Source organism: Gavialis gangeticus, unplaced genomic scaffold (assembly GCF_001723915.1).
Source record: "Gavialis gangeticus isolate Ggan-Ray unplaced genomic scaffold, GavGan_comp1, whole genome shotgun sequence".
Lineage (NCBI taxonomy): Eukaryota > Metazoa > Chordata > Crocodylia > Gavialidae > Gavialis > Gavialis gangeticus.
In genome coordinates, this window is record NW_017729022.1 from 132,051,390 (window position 1) to 132,058,536 (window position 7,147).

Consider the following 7,147-nt stretch of genomic DNA (forward strand, 5'->3'; position numbering starts at 1 on the left):
AGCGTGCCCACATCCCCCATCTTAGTGTCATCAGCACATTTGAACAGGGTGCTTTTTACCCCCTCATCCAAGTCACTGATGAAGATGTTGAACAGTGCAGGCACGAGGACCGAGCCTTGAGGGACAACCAAATTTCCTAGCGTGTCCTGCAGGGGCCCCATGTTACCCAGAGCCTTCTTTTTGCCCCCTATGTATTCAAAAAAGGATTTCTTGTTGTCCTTAATCCGGGTAGCTAGTCCCAGTTCCAGCTCTGCCTTGGCCTTCCTGACTGCCCCTCTGCAGCCCCAAGCAATCACAGTATAGTCCTCCCTGGTGATGGCCTCTCCCTGCCATTGGGTGTACGCCTCCCTTTTAGCCATTCCCTCATCTCTCACTTTAACACCATTTCAAGCCATGACCACAGCTCAGCACTGCTCAGTACGTGTATGTACTCCAGACAGGGCTGTCCCTAGGGGGGAGGGTGAATCAGGGCAACTGCCTGGGGGGCCCTCTGTGGACAGTGCTGTACAGGCCTTGCTGTGGCTGCTATGCACCGGCAGCTCCCCTGTGGCTGCCACATGCTGCCAGCTCCGCACTCTTGCTGCTCACCACCCTCCCCCCCACATCCCCACCCGTGGTCCAGCCATTCACCACCACCCCCATGCTGATATGCCCCAGGCCCTGCACACCCCTAGGGATGGCTCTGACTCCACATACCACCCCTCCCTCCACCCCAAAAGGATCCAGGTGCTAAATTAGGCCCCCACTCATGACTGGAACTGGGGGTTCTTGTCATGAGTCCTGGGATCCTAAAAACTTATGCAGAAGAAGCACAGGGCAGCTTGGTCTGGCTTTACCTAATCATATCTGGGGCCACACTAGTCATATGCAACAAGCTGAGAGAAGGAATGACAGAGAGATTCTGGGTGAACTGTTTGGGGCCCCATTTGGTGATATTTGCCAGACAGTTAAGGCTGGTGAAGAAACAGGAATAATTGGAAAAGGGCAAGAAATACATGTCAGCTGTGGGAGTGAAGAGGAAGCTGAAATGCAAGCAGGGCCATAGCTCACAATGACTTTAAAAAGAATTGGCATTGAGGGAGACTGTACTCAATGGCCACTACCATATATCTTATTGAAATGTGTTGTACTAACCTATCCTTGTGGTAGGGTCCCATCAGCATGTTTGCCCTGTATAGGCCAGGTATTTTAGAGTCATGCTCAGTGTTGGCTCCATTTAATCAACTTCACAGTTTTCCATTACTGAGCAGCTGTTCAAAGATAGGCAATACATTTAATGCAGTTTCCTTGCATGCAAATGTACGATGAGAGGCTTCCACCTCCGCCCCCCCCATACTGACTAGGAAAATACTTCAAACTATATTCAAGTAAATATAATACTATTTCCAATTAGAAGACAGCACTGGACGCAGAAGGCCCTTCTTCCATTCCCTCATCTCTTTTTTTTTTGTACCTTACAAAAACCATAGGAAATTAAATGAAAAACCCTACATTAATAAGATGTTATGGGCATACAGTTCATCCCATTAAGTCACTGTTAAGTTTGAATAAAGAACTTTAATGTGAAGTAGTTTTACATATTAAATATAACCATATAGCATTTTTCAAATGCAATACTAAGATAGCCTTAATTATGCCATCATGGTCCTAAGAAACAAGCTCCTAAGATTGTGGAGAATATGCTATATTTTATTTGAAAAATTCTGTACCATGATCACAATTAAGCCTGCCATAACAGACCTATGTCAGGATGATGAGGAGATATGAAATGCTACTTCATAATCATAGTTCTGCATGTAAACTCAGCTTTATAACCGAATACCCTTTAACACTGGGTTGTCATGCTCCAAGACCTGGACCCAGATACTAGCAGAGCAGATCTTTCCACTACCTTCCAGAAAAGAGGCAAGGAGAAAGTTACCTACCCCTGTGGCAAAATCCCCATATTTCTGTCACTGTGGGAGAGCAATGGGCAGGGCCAAGGACAAAACTGCATCAGAATTACCATTACAAACACATTACTGGATAGCACAGTCCAATTATATCAGAGGCGGGAAAAATACGGCCAGTCTGGCCCACGGGGCACTTAAAAATTTATAAAATTAATATTTATCTGCCCCTGGCTGCTGTCTCCCTCCTGCTCCATAGAGCTCCTGGCAACCCGGACCCCATGCTGCTGCTGCCCCACTCTGGGCCCCGGTGTACCAGCATGTGCCCTGTGCTCCCGCCCAGCTGTTGCTGCACTCCGCACACCTGCTTGCTGCCCCTTCCCCCTGCCTACTGCAGCCATCTCCCTGCTCCCTCCCCAGCCAGCCAGCCGCTCTGGCACCATGTGGTTCCCAGCTGCAGTGCTGGGACCACAGGAGCAGCTAGGCTGTGGTGCCAGAGTGGTGTGCAGGGGAGTGGGGACAGGGAAGCATTGAGAAGGGCAGCAGTGGCAGATGGGAGGGGAGGGGACGTGGCACCAAGCAGGAGCACGGGGCCCAGGTTGGTGCCCTGGAGCCAGGAGCATGGACCCTGGGCTTACAAGAGCACTGGTGGGGGCTCTGCCTGCCTCGTGGGGGCGGGGCCTGGCTGTGGGCAAACCCTCCACCTCCACACAAGCCAAAACTTTCCCCAGCCACCTCCCCCACCCACACTTACAGTTCCCCACAAAACACATACCCACCCACACTACACACACACACAACCCCCTATTCACCCCCCCACAAATCACACACTCCACCATACCCCACATACCCACAAACCTATACCCACCAACCCATACCCTCCCACAATATAAAAGAATGAGACTTCATTTTAAGCTATTATACTATCACCTCTATGCACACTACACAAACGCATGTAAATCAGGACAAAAGTATTTTTAAATTGAATTAATGAATGTTGTAGAAGTTTGATTTTTAGAATATAATTTGGTATTTTTCTGGTTCGTAGATGCCAAACCGCCTTGCTGAAAGGAATACTTCCAGGGGGCAAAGGGAGTGACTTCTGGTGGCAAAGGTCAGGGGTTAGGGGGTGGGACTTCTGGTCCCAAGATGGCAACCAGGGGGCAAGGCACCTGTCAAGGGGCCTGGCTACCCATGCCACCCTTGATTGGTTGCCAAAACTCAGTAAGCCACCCGCAGCTCTGCCCAAAATAATTGCCCGCCCCTGAATTATACAGTATTTAAGTTTGCTCCCAAAGTTGGCATATTTGGTTTCCAGAGTGGTTTATTACTTACAGTACAAGTGTTGCAAGGCGACTCGGATCCTTACTTTCTATGCTACCAATACCAGTTTTATGTCTCAAGTAAATTCACTTAAAATCTTTGCAACTTATGCCCCTGGCAGATATTACATTTGTTGCACATTACATGCAAGTATCACATGACAAGCTGTAACATGTTACACATTAAACCAGTTCATCCACAGCCAAAAGTTGCAGATCAGTCACAAAGAAGTTGCTCACTGAAATAGCTTCCTTGTGGCATGGAAGCATCCCACAATAATTTTAACATGGAACCCAGTACTGGCATGTTACGATTTCTCATGAGATACTCATTTAGCATGCAACCACAGTGATGTCTGCCAGGGGCCTATAGTTGACCCTAACTAACAGAAGAGAAAGATAATGCACAATTAGCTCAGTATGGCACTTTGAAATGCTTGCCTCTAAAAAATCAATTTCTAAAAGTCAAATCCATTGGCAAATCTAGAAATTTGAAAGAGGGGAGGGGGAAGATGGTAAGGTGCTTTATCACATATAAAATGACACATATTTATCTCCAGTTAAAAATAGAGCAGAAGCTTTACTAATAAGCTAGGGGCCTAGGACTGTATTTTCAGTTTAGATTGAAGTAAAAACAAACATTACTTCACCAGAATGAGTTAAAAACAATCTCCAGGGCAGAGAAATAGGAGCCTCATTATCAGGAAACAGCTAACAGAGCAGAATTGCAGAACAGAGGGTAGCTTGACTGGTGGAAGATCAAGAAAGAAGAGACGGTTATTAACAGCTGTGGAAGGAAGAGTTTAGAAGGGATCAGGTAGACAATGAGCCGTGAAATAAACTGACTCCCTCATCACTGTCAAATAAGAAATACTGCTGCCACTGCCAGGCATTTGGTTTTAAACTTTGGGCGGAGCAGAAATCGAAGGAGGACTGCAAGTGCACCCCTCCCAGATCCATGCCTGATAAAATGTGTCCTGTATGGAGTCAGATAAATTGGTACCTGCTAACATTAATTCATTTGTTTTTTGAAGAAAAATTTTACTCCTACAGATGTGCTGGCTCTGCACCACCAGCGGAAGAGGAAACTGGAACCTCTTTATGCTTGTGTGTATCAACAGAACTGTTCATTTAAGTTCCAAAAGCAAGGCCAAATTATGACCATAGTGAAATTAAGGTAAAAGAATTTCCAGAGGTGTTGGAGGGCAGAATTTGGCCTGCAAAACCTTTGGTGCTAGATGCTGAGTGAAAGAAAGAAAAAAAGAACCTTTTTCTTAGATCTCAGACTAAAAGGCTGCTAAAACCAACAAATTTTTTTTTTAAACAGAACAGAACAAATACAGTCTGGAATTAGAGAGCTAGAGCTTCTGTTATGTCAGAAGACATCCGAACATTCAAAACTGTAACTCCTTTAAGTAGAAGCCAAAATGATTCCTTTTTATAAGACTAGAAGAAAATGTAGTTATGTTATTAGCCAAGTTCCCTCAATTCTGGAAAGGCTTCATTTTAGGGACATGAATAGTCCTTTTGACTTCACTGGGCAGAAAAAAAATTTGAGAAATTGAACCTTAAAGGACAAAATGAAGGTAGATATTATCTTGGTTTTTATTGGTTTATGCATGAAAATAGCTTTAGTTATTTCTATTTATTTCATTTTTTGAACTTCAGGTTCACTGATAATTTGATCCTACAAAAAAATTAGCATAGTTTCAAGACCCCAATAAAAGTCTAGAATCAGTACTTTTAACTCATTCTAATCTCCACAACTCAGATTCTCATCCTAACACTGAAATCTTGTGATCACAAGTGAACTGCCTCAAATTTAGCAGATATCTGAAGGAAAGATGCACGGTATAGTTTACAATTTCCTACTTTTAAAGGGACATCTGAATTCACTTAGATCTGAATGATGATTAGATTAGAATCATCTCATTCAACACGATGATTCATAAATACATCACTGTACACCAAAACAGAATTTACCAGAAATTCAAGAAGTCTGTCTAATGTATTAATACACAAGAATAATTGGACACAGTGTAGCTATTCTGAGTAACAAATGAGACAGGGACCTAGGAGAAAAATCAATCACATAACCATACAAAGGAAGATTACTACAAGCCACCTGCAAGGGGACCGAGTTCAACTAGTTGAGTATGTTGCATTAATAAAGACTGTGAAATGGCTTTTTCAGAGCACTAGCAGATTCCAACCTCAACTGGACAGGAGAGGAGTGACATCCATGTTCTAGTGGCAAGGAAATAGCAAGATAGATTAGTTTTAGCAAATAAACAATTTTGAGAATGTCAGTACACACAAGCAAGCTTTATCTTTCTTTAAAAAATGCTTATAAATCTGCTAAGTCAAAATAGATTTCCTCCAGGCCACTTACAGGAACATCTCTGAGTCAGGGACCATCCCAAGTCACAAGGCTTTTACAGCTATTTAAACAAGAGCCACCCCAGTGGTTTGTATGCATTAATGCACATGTCTGTAGAGTTTAGATGATGGTTTGCATGGGATGGACAGGGATGATCCTGCCTCAGGCAAGTGGTTGGATTAGATGACCTCTGGAGGTCCCTTCCAGCCCTATTGATCTCTGGTTCGATGCCCTGCCCACTTGGTAATGCAATATCAGCACTGCTTTTCTAAAGGTTCAGCTGAAGCAGAAGCCCCAAGATAGGGGTGGGCAATTTTTTAGTAGGGGTGCAGATTTTCTTGGCCAATTATTAATCAGCCATATTAGCTGATACCAATCTGATAGCCAACATGCAGGCCAGTCACCACTACTTTAGAGCTTCTCCCACTTCAGCTGAACCCCTGCCCAGCCCTGAGCCTGCAGTGGGCAGCCTGCCCTCACCCTGCACACAAATCCAGGGGGCACATACCCACACGAGTCCCCTGGGGGTGCACACAGCAGCAGGGAGCCCCTGCCTGGACAAAGCACTCATGTCTCCACTAAACTCCTGGTACAGTCACATTTGAAACCCTGGCTGGGCAGCGCCTGCTCCTGCCCCAGTCCCTCCCTCACCAAGGGGGCCTCGATCTGCATTTGCACGCCCTCCCCCCCGCCCCCCCCCAGCGTGCCACAGCTTAGTTTGTTAAAGCACCAGTCTCCTAAACAGGAGGTCTAGTTTTTCATCTTCAAGAGGAGGCTGGACATATATTTGGTTGGGGTGTTATGACCCCGGCACCTGTTCCTGCCTGGGTCAGGGGGTCGGACCTGATGATCTGTTTAGGTCCCTTCCGACCCTAAGCACTATGACGCTGAGTTACTGGCTGGATGCTGCTCTTCAAGCTGCCCAGCTGCACTCCTAGCCGTGTGCACACACATGGCATTTATTGGCGACAGTATCGGCTACACCCACCCAAAAAAAAGCCGATTGCTGATCATATTCATTTTCCTGTTATCGATGGCAATCTGATATGCCACTGATTTATCGGTGCACTGCTACTATTCAGGCCACTTTCGGAGTTTTTCCAAGTTGTTGCAGGCCGGATCGGCATCACCCCTCCACCACTGCCTGCAACAGCTCACTCAAACTCCCTGAGCAGCCCTTCAGCCCAAGCAAGTGCCCACCCGCTGGGCAAGGGAGCCGGCCCTTCGCGGCCCTTCCGCCCGCCCTGCTCCCAGCGTGCAGCGCTGCGCGGCTTCCGGGCGCTGCCTCAGGCCGCGCGGGCGCAGCTGGATTGGCTGCTGTGCCACCGGGCCACGTGCCCGCCACTCGGGCTGCGGCAGGGGGAGGGGCGCACACGCATAACCAGCGGCTTTTAACCCCCGATCCCGGTGCTACCGCGCACCCCTGTCTGCCACTCCGGGCCACGCGGGTGCAGCTGGGTGGCACCTGCCCGGCCCAGCCACATGGCAGGGACCCGGGCGGGGCGGGGGTACCTGTGGGCCGCGGGGCCGGCAGCGGCGGGCGTCTCCGCAGCAGC

The 7,147-nt window shown here is 47.2% G+C and overlaps 1 protein-coding gene across 1 annotated transcript in view; it reads right to left on the reverse strand.

Annotated features, from left to right (window-relative positions):
* Window positions 1-7,141, reverse strand: part of THUMPD2 (THUMP domain containing 2) — a 36,004-nt gene extending 28,863 nt beyond the window's left edge. Inside the window, exon 1 of the mRNA XM_019516197.1 lies at window positions 7,104-7,141. The gene's annotated coding sequence lies outside the window, so the exon portion shown is untranslated. The remainder of the gene's footprint in view (window positions 1-7,103) is intronic.
* Between the last annotated feature and the right edge of the window lie 6 nt (window positions 7,142-7,147).